This window comes from Triturus cristatus, chromosome 7 (genome assembly GCF_964204655.1).
Source record: "Triturus cristatus chromosome 7, aTriCri1.1, whole genome shotgun sequence".
Classification (NCBI taxonomy): Eukaryota; Metazoa; Chordata; class Amphibia; order Caudata; family Salamandridae; genus Triturus; species Triturus cristatus.
Genome location: NC_140590.1, coordinates 867,479,558 through 867,493,214, shown reverse-complemented (window position 1 = coordinate 867,493,214; position 13,657 = coordinate 867,479,558).

Below are 13,657 nucleotides of genomic sequence, written 5' to 3'. Positions count from 1 at the left end.
CACAGTGGAGCAGACAATATTTTATTGCTCATCTATCATCAATCCTAACAAGTCAACACCTAAAGACTGTCCACGTTATGCAAAAGAGTATTGTGCAGCAATTAGGATGTGGTTGTTTGCCCGCACCAGTTCCTGTGATAATTTGGGCTGAAGTAGCCATTTCATCAACTTCACCCCTGTCACAAAAAATAACTTAGTAGCTGAAAAACTGTATGCGGCCTCGTTAAACCCATGTTTTTAAAAGAGCAAAGTAATGGTTACTCCTTAGGTCGCCAAAGGCCTTTAAGTGGGCAGAGTTCACTTAGGTCTCAGACCTGGCTGTAATTAAAAACTGACATTGATACCAATCCCTATTGGGCCCTTTAACGACCTCCTTAAATTGCAAGCAGAAAACACCGATCGGGGGAACAATGACTGCAAAAACTCTTAAGGTAGTCCATGACCAGTGCTTTAAATGGGCCGGTACTGTCCGGTACGGAGTAGCGGCACTTTTTTATTTTGAGATGGAGAGTACCGGCACTTCTCAAGAGAAATGCTATACTTTGAATTGGAGAGTACCGGCAGTTCTCGGAAACAAGCAGGTACTCTGATACAGAGTACCTGCACTTCTATTTTTCCATTTCAAGCACTGTCCAGGACATATTTCCTGTCTACACTTTTACTTAATCTTACATTCTCTAAATACTGTTTGCTTTTTCACCAATGTTGTATTTGTAGTTTCTTTCGTGCAGCACATTGATCTTGTGGGAGCTGAGACATCTCTAGGTGTCTGTGTGAGTTCAGGTTGTGGGTGGGTGTTTATAGCGGGGCACTATTGAGATCTCTGAAGTTGAGGCTGAAAGCACTGCGAGTTTCTCATAGTACCTGTCAGTGGGCCATAAATGCGTTCAGAATACATGCTTATCCAACCCTTGGCCCCTCCACAGATCACACAAAGCAATGATCATGTGTGCAAATTAGAATTATTCTATACAAATGTGTGTGAAGGAGGTACACCAGTGTTGAAATATTGACAAGATGGAAGTAAAAGAAAATACCGTGCTTACAGGTGAGTGGATACATTGTACGTATAGGCGATGCAAGTTCGTACATACAGGAGAAAGTGAAATGAGGGTGCCGAAGAGGAAAGAGATGAGGTATGAGATGTGCAAATGGAGGATTTCAGAAAGGTGTGGGGAGAATCACTGGCATGGGTGTCTAACCAAGAGACAACAGAGAAAAGTGATGCGACTGGAAGTGCTTGAGACACTCAGAAGACTACCACCCCTTCCACAGGCTTTCAACTGATGAATTCACTCCTATTTTCAAAATTGAAACTTTAGAAAATTCTGATTATTCACATCAAAATCGGTGTTCATTTATCTAATACTGTTAACAATTATTGACAAAGTTAATAGGTCCGTCTTGTTTTAGGTGCATGTCCGTTATTGTGTGATAGGTCTTTAATGAAATCTCACAGAGATACACCAAAATACTGGTTGGGTGGTACTATGGGCAGCACAAGATTGTACTGTACATGTTTTATGCCACACCCTTAATTATTTATGCCACACATTTTGCAAAGGATTGTTGGTTTAGAGTCTCATGCCACAGACCTTTTAGAAACCCCACACATTTTTCATCACACTGAAAGCTTAGATCGCCATGCTTGTCTACAGGTCACTCAAGAAACACACACTCCAGCAACAAAATACACCAAATGGAGTAATGTCTTTCTCGTCTACCCAAAGCTTTTTAGGGGCAGGTCACGGTTAAGAGGCACTAGAAAAATGCTACAAGATAGTAAAATAAAATGTAAAGTTTTGAAACAAGAAAGAGGATTGGCCAAGAGGTTAACTGAGCAGGGTCAATTTTTAGGTCTCGCCTGATCCAGCGCATGCGCTGGTCTGGCCGAGACATTTAGTGTGCCGGTTTTCAAAGTGCTGCCAAACAGCCTAGCGCTTGCGTTCACGCGAGCGTGCACACGCGGAGCCGGCAGCTTTCAGCGCTCAGGGCGCCATCTGGAGCTTTCACTTTTTCCGCCCGCGTCGCACAGCCAATGCTGGTTTTCCAAGCTTTGGCCGCACTCACACAACTCCCGCTTCTCCCCCTCCCCCACCACATATGGTGTCTCGCGCGCGCAGCCAATGCTTGTTTTTTTTTTTACTCTGCTTGCATCTCCCTCCTCCCCCTCTGTTGTGAGTTTTGCCTTTTAGCGCTTTCTTGTTCTCTTTGGTTGTATTTCACTTTCTCCATTTTACTCTTTCTTCGCTCTCTGTCTCACACGCTTTCCTTTATCTTTGAGCTCTGTTTGTCTTACTTCCCTTGTTATTTTGCTCCCATTCTTTTTGCATGACTCGTTTTTTTCTCTCTCTTTTCACCTACCCTTTCTACCTCTCTTTGTTTCTCTCTCTGTTTAACCCATCTAGGCCCCCGTTGCCCTCCATCTAAGCCTCTCTCTTCCAACATTTTAAATTGTGCGTCGTTGCAGTATCTGACTTCTCGCACGGAGACATCGGCAGGCAGGAGGCAGCACGCACCTCCCAGAACCCAAGGACGTCTCGTGACCATCTGTTTGTCTCATGATATAGTTGAAATCGATATGCCTACAACAGGCTTCTTTGAAATAGCATATATTTCCAAATCTTCCTGAAATAAGATGGCATCCACCTAGGCGCTGTATTGAACTGCATTAAAACTACATTTATGTAGCGCTTGGCACCCCTGACGAGAGGCGGTAGCGCTATATTTTGTGTTAAGTAAATGAAGCACGTGCCGTGTTGATCAAGGTGGGATGATAGCATTTTAATGGCAGCTGGTATGTGACAAGTGTATGACAGGTTACAAACACCGATGTCGTGGTCCCGGGATATCCACACAGAGGGCACAGCCCAGGGGAGGGGTGAGTAGGGGGTGTGCTTAGCATGGCTCTGCAGCCGAGTTCTCCGTCTCACATTATCAGGTACAACATTAAACTAGAGGAAACGGTACATTATGGCACCGCTACCAGCTGTCCTTAATCACGTGTGCCCCCTGCATGCAACAATTCACTGTTTGCCACACTGCCCACTCGAAAAATATTTCGGAGTTAAAAACATAGCACAATGGTCAGATTACTATCCTTGTAATATAGATTTGCCCACGTTTAATGCACACAAGAGTGAACTTTTCTTACTGACTTCTGTGGGTATGTGTAGTTTCTTCCTCAATATGTAACCACCTCACGTGCAATACTGTATATCTTTTGTTACACATATGTTATTGGGGTATCTGCCTATCAGGAAACAACTGATTCATAAAATGATAATTTATTTTTCACTAAAACATTTTAAGTGTATTAATGAGAAGAACTAATTAACAGATATAAAAACACTTTATGTAAGATCTAGGCAAACGCAGGCGCAGAACAAAACTCTCAGCAACACCCAGGCTTCAGACAAGTCCATACCTTTTGTTAGAGAAAACCACTCCATCCCTAAAGGTTGCACTTTCTTCCTCTGTCCCGTATCAGTTCTTTTCCCTTGTCTCTGTTCCTCTGTTTCATTTCTCCTGTACCTCCTGAAGGCTTTGAGTTAATCTTACAGAGTGCATGAAGTGCTGGGCAAACACTCAGCATAATTTAACTAAACACACACTTACTCAATTACTCTCTTTTCCTCGCTCGCTCCCTCTCTCCCTCCATCTTCCCTCTCTCTCTCGCCCTAACTCTCTCTTCTTCTTCCCTCTTTCTCTCCGTTTCACCCTCCCTCTTCCCCCTCTCACTCCCTCTCCCCCTCTCTCTCCCTCTGCTCCCTCTCTCTCTCCCACTCTTCACTCTCTCCCCCCTCTTCACCCTCCCTCTCTCCCTTTTCCCGCACTCTCTCTTCATCTTCTCTCTCTCTCTCTCCCCCACTTGCTTCACTCCACCACTTGCCTCTCCCTCCCACGTCCCTCTTTCTCTCCCTCTTCCCCTCTCTCTGGCACTCCCCTCTCTCTTGCACTCCCCTCTCTCTCTTGCACTCCCCTCTCTCCCTCTCACTTTCTTCTTACCTCTCTCTCTCACGCTCCCTCTTTCCTTCCCTCCCTGTTCCCCCCTCTTCCCCCATGTCTCCAAATATACATGGAAGCATATGGACTGCACCGAGGTAAGCAGAAACAATTGTAGTAGAGGCGACCTGAAGCCCACAATGAGTGATAAAACTGCCGCGAGAGGCTCAGATAGCTGCCCAAAAGCGAGACCTATTGGCTATGCCAATGCTTTATTTTATAAGGAGGTAGAACAGCGAATTTATGAATCATAATCAGTTCAAGTCTAAATAAAAGTAACCGTGCTAAGATCTCAGTGTAGTCCCAATGAAGACAGGCAAAGTGAGCTCTTCAGTTTTTTTCATTAACCTTTTTGTCAAATCTGACCATCCGCCCTCAACATAGTCAGCAAGCGCCCCCCAAGCATTGGCATAGCCAATAGGTGTTGCCTTTGGGCCCTTTTAAGTGTTTATCCATGCAACAGTTGATGTTGTTGTACCAAGGATATTGTGCTGCATACTAAATACTTATAAGGTCCCAAAAGCGAGACCTATTGGCTATGCCAATGCTTGTTTTACTCTGACTTGTGCCAGGGGGCAAGCATTTGGGGGAGGGGAGGCAGGGCAGTCTCCCATTTGTTGTTGCTAACAATACGAGCAGCCTCAGGTACACACCCATGGCTTCTCTCATTGAATCCCGAGGACATGACATGATGTGCAGAATGGTTTCAATTTCAACTGTCTGCCGTCTGTGAGCACTATCGGCTTCCAAGGCTTGTAAATAATTTAACCAGTGCTGCTTTTGTTGCGAAGATGAGGAGGCTGGTTTAGGGGTGAGAGTAGTAGTGGAAATAAAATGGAAAACAAGCATTGGCAATGCCACTAGGTCTGACTTTAAAGGAATGTTGTATGGGAATTTGAAGCATTACATTAGCATAGGAGTGGATGTGTATTTATGAGGAAGCACTGAACTGTAGAATAAAGTTGGTGAAGGTTAAAATGCGAGTTTCACTGTGAAGCCAGACCTACTAATCCATGTAAGTTAATAACTGCTCTCCTTCCATCTCTGCTGCTGCCAGTAAAAGACAATAAATTATTTAGTTATCTAAGACACTTCAATAGCTTTACAATGTTATGTGAATGCAATTGAAATTGCAAGCTCAAGCAGGATAAATTAAACAAATGATGACAGCTGTGTGGAGGGCAAGCACTTTTGTCGAAACACAACTTCTGCCCACCTGATTATCTGGTGACAGCTTTGCTGTCCAAGCAGACCATAATAAATGAGGTAAGGGAGCCCTTGAGCCTGTGAAAAGAATGGACAATGTACGAATGGAAGGAATAAGTAAATTAAACAAAGTTAAATAAACAGAAGGGGAGGAGGAAGAAAAAGGTAGACAAAGGCAGAGAGGAGAAGGAAAAAGAAATCCAGATGGGCTACAAAGATCATCAAGAGGTAGATGAAGAGAAAAGTGTGGGAAAAGAAAGGCTCAGAAGAAAGCTAAGATTAATAAAGGGTTTACAAGGAGGTGTGGCCGACTGCCGAGGAAGATGGCCGCACACTAACGCGGCTCCAGCACCTAGGCCCGGCTTCACACTCATCCGTAGCACAATCCAGAATTGAGCGCTCACATTAAGCAGCCCGACACCTCGACTTCCCCCCTGGAGTCTTTCCGGGCCATGAAAATTGAACATTTGCTGCCCTGTAACAAGAAAATCGGACCGAGACGGCGGACTCGAGAGGCCTCCGTCGGCAACTATCAGCGTACAGACCTGCAATATCGGATCGTTGACGGATACAGTGGTGGAATGCAATGGGCCCGGCAGACAAAAGACTGACCTAGGGTGTGGGCTTGGAGCAGAAGACAAACCTGCTGTGCGGAGAAGTGAATGTGAGCTGGCCCGCTGGCCTGCTGGGCTCGCCTGGAAGTGCACCACTGCACAGAGTGAAGTGCAGAGTAGAAATGGACTGCCTGGTGCATCTGTGACTGGGTGAAGGGAGACGTCGGTGCTGGCCGCTGAGGCCCAGGCGACAGAGAGCGCGAGTAAGGTAAAGGCCCGCACCGGGCGAACTGGCTAAGACGACCGGCGCCACCGCGTGATGCTGTAAAACAACTACGTACTGGGCCTACGAGGACTGCGGCATCCGGAAGGCAGGGTGGAGGAGCAAGACTGTAGCCAGGTACGAAGGCTATTGAGAGGGAGATACCAGGAACTGAGACACCCTGCCCGGCCCCCAGTGGAGGGACCACTCAGCCACCTACTGCTGCAATATTAGGCTTATGCCCAGACAAGGGAGCACACATGCGGAGCCCTCAACGTAAGCAGGCAGAAATCAGACCCCGAGAAAGAAGCAACGCACCGGCATAGGAGGTGCAGCCACCGCACTTGTTAGCCACAGTTGCAGGAGGGGGTACACGCCTGTGTGGGGGGGGGGGGGGGGAAGAGGAAGCTGGTGAAAATCAAAAGGCCGACCAGGGCCCTTCCACATCGGCCAGTACAGGCAGTAGTAGCTGGTGGACTCTGGACCCACTAGGTGCCCCATTGAAGAGATCCATAGCGCTGCAGTGGCGGGAGGAAAAGGATTTCCTTAATCAGGGCGGACATTCATAACACAAATGCCAGAATTAAAGAAGTCGAGACCACCACTACGTCACTAGAGTCAGACACATCCTTACTTAAAAAAGCAAGTCTGCGAGTTGCAAATAACTTCGGAAAGAATGGAAAGCCGGCTGGATGACTACGAGGGGAGCGCCAGAAGCAATAACGTCGGAGTCCTAGGCGTGCCGGAGAAAGCAGAGGGCCCAGCAACTGATGTCTTCGTGGAAGATCTAGTCATGAACCATCTAAAGGCTACGGGCATTTCCAGATACTTTTCGATAGAAAGAGCAAACAGGGTGCCAGGGGAAAGGCCAAAGCCGGGCGCACCCGCGTGACCCATTCTGGCACGAGTGCTTAATTTCCGCAATAGGGATGCCATTTTCCAGCCTGGGGCTCACAAGTTGCGGCAAAGGGGACTCCTGGTCCCGGACTCCCCAGAAAAAAGAGAGCTACATATATAACCCAAGACGTTGCCGTCAAAACCACAAAAAACACACCTTTATGAATAACAAGCCGGAAAGGGAGTTACAGTTCCTCACATGGAATGCCAGACGCCCGAAATAGTCCTATTGCAGGAAACCCACCTTGTCGGCAACACCTGCAAGGCTTTAAATCGATGGGGATACCAACTCATAGCTCATGCAGGGTTCACCTCTGGCTCCCGGGGGACAGGCATTCTATCCGTAAGACCTGCCCATTCACGGTCCGTAAAACATAGGTGGGTATTCAGAGTAGATTCGCAGATGCAACGGGTACATGGGAAGGGAAACCCTTGAGCATAATGTCAATATATGTTTCCCCTACACTACAGCAATCCACATTGGGGGACCTAAGCCAATTTATCCTGGACCTCCCTGTGGGCCTTTGGTAATTAGAGGTGACTTTAACCTAACGTTGAACGGAACGATCGATAGATGCCCCCCAAGACAGTGCCTTCGCACGGGGTCAAAACTAGCAGACATCCTCTCGGCCCTTGGCCGTGTCAACATTTGGAGGAAACACAATCCAACAGCCCACCACTACACCTTCCGCTCCGGAGCTTATGACAGACACAGCAGAGCATTGCATCGGGTCCGGTCTGTAGGGGGAAGAGATGCGTCGATTCTGAGATGATTCCGATCCGCGGATGATACATCAGGGAAAACTTGCTGCACAGGGACGATGCGGGGAAATCCGGGATGAGTCAGCGAACGATGCAGTGGTGTCAAGCGGCGCTGCATCGATTTCCTCATCCGCGATCCCTCGATGCGTTGATTCTTGCAGCGTCAACAGGCACTGCGACAGTTCCAGCCATGGCACGGGGAGATTCTTCTAGCACCACAGCGTTGCGTCGTAAAAACTGTCGCAAGGAGAGCGATGCGTTGATTTTCTTGTTATTGCGTTGCTTTCCAGCTCCCAGCAGCAGAAACAACCTCCAGAGGCCACGCACAGTCACAGGCACTCCTGGCTGGTCAGAACTCCCAGCAAGGAAGTTCAGGGGAGATGGGGGTGAAGTCTTTGTGTTCCTGAGACTTCAAAACAGGAGGCAAGCTCTACCCAAGCCCTTGGACACTTTCCTCAAGCAGGAGGCACAGCACACAGCAAAGTTCTTCCCATTCCTAGGCAGAAACAGCAACTGCAGGCCAACCCCAGACACACAGCAAGGGCAGTACTTCTCAGTTTCTCCAGAAAAGGTTCCTCTTGATTCCAGAAGTAGTGTAAAGTGTAGGGGTTTTAGGTCTAATACCTATACCCCAAAATGTCTTTGTTCTCTTTGTGCAAGGGTCTCTGAGCCCAGTCCAAACCAGTTCTGTCCTCTCTGGTGCAGCTGCCCAGCAGGAGGTGGAGACAGCATTGAATAAGGCAGACAGGCAATATTCAGGTGCAAGGGAAATCTCCTCCCACCACTTTAAATGCAGACCGGGCCTATTCAGGTGCTAGTGAGAACTCCTCCCCCTACTCTGAATGCAGCCCAGGTCTATTCAGCCCAGCCCTGATTCATTCAGGAAAGGCAGGACACACATCAACCCCCCAGGTGACTGTCTGGGATAATGCACCTCCCCAGCCCCTGTCACTCCAAAGCCAGATAGTCAATACACAAACAGGCAGAGGCACACAGAATGGTTGAACAAGAAAATGGCTACTTAAAAGTGGCATTCCAAATACACAATTTAAAAACCATCTTTAGTAAAATATGTTATTAAATTCTGAGTTCAGAGAGCCTAAACTTAATTTTTCCATCTTATCCCTATGGGACGATATGCTTGTAAAATGTTACAAAACATTCCCCATTCCGTCCTATGGGGCAATATAGCCTTTCAATAGTGAAAAACGAAATTGGCAGTATTTCACTATCAGGACATGTTACACACATCAGTACATGTCCTACCTTTAACATATACTGCACCCTGCCGAGGGGGGTACCTTGGGCCTACCATAGAGGTGTCATATATGTAAGAAAAGGGAAGGTTAGGGCCTGGCAAGTGGGTGCACTTGCCAAGTCGACATGACAGTTAACAACTGCGCACAGACACAGCAGTGGCAGGTCTGAGTTACCTTTTCAGAGCTACTCATGTGGGTGGCACAATCAGTGCTGCAGGCCCACTAGTAGCATTTGACTTACCAGCCCTGGCACACTTAGTGCACTTTACTAGGGACTGACCTGCAAGTCAAATATGCCAACCATGGATAACTAATCAGGTTCACAATTTACACAGAGAGCATATGCACTTTAGCACTGATTAGCAGTGGTAAAGTGCCCAGAGTCCTAAAACTGACAACAACAGGTCAGGAAAAAATAGGAGGAAGAAGCAAAAAGTTTGGGAATAACCCTCCAAATAAGGGCCAAGTTCAACAGGTCTTGTTTAGTTGTCTCCTAACCTCAGTTGATTCCACTGTTCTACTGTGGATGTTGTCTTTGGGACTATGTTGCAATAATAAACTCGGAATGAAGACAATCTCTATGAAGAAACGATTCTGGTGAGTAACCACTTAGAGAATAGTAACAAGTTGATATAACAAATTACAAAAATATAGTATTGAGATTTTTGGGATAAGTGTGCTGATTAAAAAAAATGTACATTCACCAAGTGTAAAAGGAAAATAAACCATAAAATGATGTTTAGACTGATTTTCTTTTAAATTTCTTAATTGCTGAAATGTTAAGCGGGAATAAAAAAAAAGCATAAAAGCTTTAAACATTCTTTAAATTTGAAAATGCTATATTTCAATTTCAAACATTTATGTAAGAAATAGCATTATTTTTCAAAAAGTTGGTTATAATAACCATTAAACACATATTTTAAGCGACCACATGGAAGACATTTTTATGCCTTTTGGATGCAGTTCATTTAAAGCACCATCAAATACAGAAGCGTTTGGTTTCTTTTTCAAAAGGATTTCTTTTTTTTTTTTTTACTTGACCAGTATCAAGATTTTTCCTCTACCTGGACTGAGTGGAGAGTTCCTCTTTATAAAATCGAAGTTTCTGGAATGCATTTCGAGGGATCATTACTTTACAGGCATCCTATATATGGCAATAGACTATGAGAGCTTCTAATCTGCCATAGGTGTGTCTCCGTTGCATCAATGACATCAGTGGCGTGCGGTCGCGAATTGGGCACAGAAAAGGGGAAGAGGCTGGCACGGATGGCCACAGTGAAAGCCTAATAGTTAGAAACCCCCAGTGCAACATCGGATGTTATTGCACACACCCAGAAGCAGAAGATGTTCATGTCCTCCGCGCTCATGAGATAGTGCGGAGAACTTCCCCACCCCCTCCTCTATACCAGATATTATCTGAGACAAGAGAGGCACAGCTAGAAAGAGTAAAGTCTCCCCTTTTCAACAGTACTTCTCCCTGATGGATTCCCATTTGGGGATCAAGGCCACCCTGCAATCCCGGAGCAGGAATCCACCACTAAACATGAAGGATGCTTTTGTAGAAGGGGCAGGGTATTTAACATTTAAGCATTTTTCCTCTCCCTGGGGAAGCCAGGCCCTCCTCAGAGAAAGAAAAATGTTGCCCGCCATTTTGTTTCTACAGATATCGCACTTAGTGGGTTTGTGGCAGGTCTCACAGAAATGTATGCACATGATCTTTTGTGTTTAATAAAAAAAAAAAAATGAAGAAAATAAAAAAAAAGGTTTAACTTAAGCGTCAACTGCCACAAACATCAACAAGCACTGGTTTTATATAGCGTGAACTTGACCCGAAGGCATCGGGTATCAGAGCGCTTTACAGGAGCACCAGTTGCGTTAAGGACACATTCATTTTTTTTAGGCACAGGGATATTAAGTGATTTGCCCAGAATCATAGGATGTTGTGCGTCCATGCTGAGACTCGAACCCGGTTCACCAGATTTGAGGTCGACCACTCTAGCCGTAAGGCTACATCCTCTCCCCTGGCGTTCTCAATGTACAGCCAAAAGGTAAGAAACTCGAGTGGCATAGGGGGTGCAAGCAAGGCCATTGCCACATCACAGGAGGAGGGAGGGGAGAAGCAACCAACACCAGGGATGGTGGGAGGGGAAGGGGTAAGCACCAATGGGGTAAAGGAGGGAGCAAGGGACAGCAGGAGGAAGGTGGGCGTGGGACTGCCAATGATGTAGAGCAGTTGAGACCGATTACATAATCTTATGGACGCCAAAAAAAAAAAAAAAAAAAAAAGAAGTGCCAGGCGAGAGGATGGATATTGGCCTGGACAGAAAACATAGTACAAGCTCCACCAAAGGGACAAAAGACCGTGAAAACAGAAAAAGTCGGGAGGCGATGGCCAATGGAAAGCAAGGAAATGAGAGGCACCTGGAGGCCAACTAATGCCAAGTAATGGATGTGCTCTAAGCCCTTTTTAGGTAGAGCCTAGCGCAGCACGCATGCACTGCTCTAGGAGAGCAGTGCATGCACCTCTGGAATCGGTCAGCACTTTTCTGAAACTCGTGCATGTGGCGGCCTCCAGTTTGTGGGAGCAAGCAGGGGCACGCAGGGTGCCATCTGTTCCTGATCATGTTTCCAAGGGTCTCTCACTTCCCGAGTGCCTGCATTACAGCTAGGGAGATGCAAATCATAATGTATGCAGCCCAAATGAAATGTCCCTTTCTCATCGCGCATTTCCATATGTAATGGTGATGTTTCCATCTACGTTTACGATCACTCACAGCTGAGTTTTAGAAATATCCGCGACCTTTGGCTCCAATATGTGAAAGCCTTTTCAGCTGACGCTGCTATGTCCACTCGGCCGCCTTTTAGGTCACCCACATGTAGTTGCTCTGAGCAGCCTTTCTGAACTGAGAACTGTCTGCAAACAATTACCCAACCTTGCGACTGGCGACGGGTGTAGATTAGAAAATTTCGCTTGAGTTAGAAAACATGAAATCGTTTTCATTATGCCCAGTTGTAACTTTGTTTGACAAATAGTAACGTCCATATGCCATATTAAAATGAAATGAGTAGCTTTTTATTTTATGTTGCATTTATCAAGCACTGATCCGCTGCTATCTATCAATCAATCAATCAACCAGGGGTTTGTAAAGCGCACTACTCACCCATGAGGGTCTCAAGGTGCTGGGGGGGGTGGGGGGGAGGGAGCTCCGGATCAGTCGAAGAGCCAGGTCTTGAGGTCCTCCCTGAAAGTGTGCAGTGTTGGGTAGCGTCTGATGTTCACGGGGAGCTCGTTCCAGGTCTTGGCTGCAATGTGGGAGAAAGCTCTCACGCCTGTTCTGTTCTTGTGGATCCAGGGGACCTCTGCCAGGGCAAGGTCGGCGGCGCGAGGTTCCTCTTGGGTACGTGGAAGGATAGTCTCTCGTTGAGGTATTTGGGTCCGATGTTGTAGAGGGATTTGTAGGCGTGGGTTAGGAGCTTGAAGGTGACACTCTTCTCGACAGGGAGCCAGTGAAGATCTCGTAGGTGTTGAGTCATGTGTTCGTGGCGTGGAGTCCCGAGTACGAGTCTGGCAGCGGCAGTCTGGATGGTCTGGAGTCTGTGAAGGAGAGATCTGTTGATTCCAGCGTATAGGGCGTTGTGGTAGTCCAGTCTGCTGGTTATGAGCGCGTGGGTGACTGTCTTTCTGCAGTCGGGTGGGGGGGTGGGTCCATTTGAAGGTCTTGCGGAGGATGCGCAAGCAGTTGAAGCTAGTGGAAGCGACAGCGTTGACTTGGCGGTTCATGGAGAGGGAAGAGTCGAGGATGATGCCGCGGTTACGTGTGTTGTCTGTAGGAGTGGGTGGGTTCCCGAGGGCAGAGGGCGACCAGGAGTTGTCCCAGGCTGAGTTGCAGGGTCCGAGGATTAGGACCTCGGTCTTCTCCGAGTTAAGCTTGAGGCAGCTGTCCTTCATCCAAGTTGCCACATTCTTCATTCCCTCCTGGAAGCAGAGTCTGGTGTCGTCGGGATTCTTCGTGAGTGAGAGGATGAGCGGAGTGTCGTCTGCGTAGGAAACAATACTGAGCCCATGCTGTCTGACGATGGCGGCGAGGGGGGCCATGTAGACGTTGAAGAGCGTGGGGCTGAGTGATGAGCCCAGGGGCACTCCGCAGTTGATGTGAGTGGGTTTGGAGAGGAAGGGAGGGAGTCTGATCCTCTGGGTTTTGCCGGAGAGAAAGGATCGGAACCAGTCGAGGGCGGCTCCTTGTATCCCAGCGTCATGAAGTCTGGCTGCAAGGGTGCGATGAGAGATGGTATCGAAGGCTGCGGAGAGGTCAAGAAGGATGAGGGCCGCGTTGTGTCCCTGGTCGAGTAGCATGCGGATGTCGTCTGTGGCGGCGAGGAGAGCAGTCTCAGTGCTACCGGGTAGTAATATTAAGGTTGCTGTGTTTGGTTTTGCATCGTTATGGGTTACAAAGTATCAGAGTATCAGGTTAATGTTTAGGGTAAGAGTGCAGCAGTGCTTAGTGGGTTCAGATCGCAGCACTGGCAGTCATATTTTCCCTTTGTATTATTATTGTTACACTGTTAGTGCTTGTTCTTTTTTAGCCACACAAGTCTGGAAACAGACGCCACATGATAGTTCATCTGACGCCTGAGCGGGTAATTTAATATACAGCTCTCTTAGGCACATGGATGCAAACTCTCTAGGCATAGTACAATGCATCTTGCTTTTC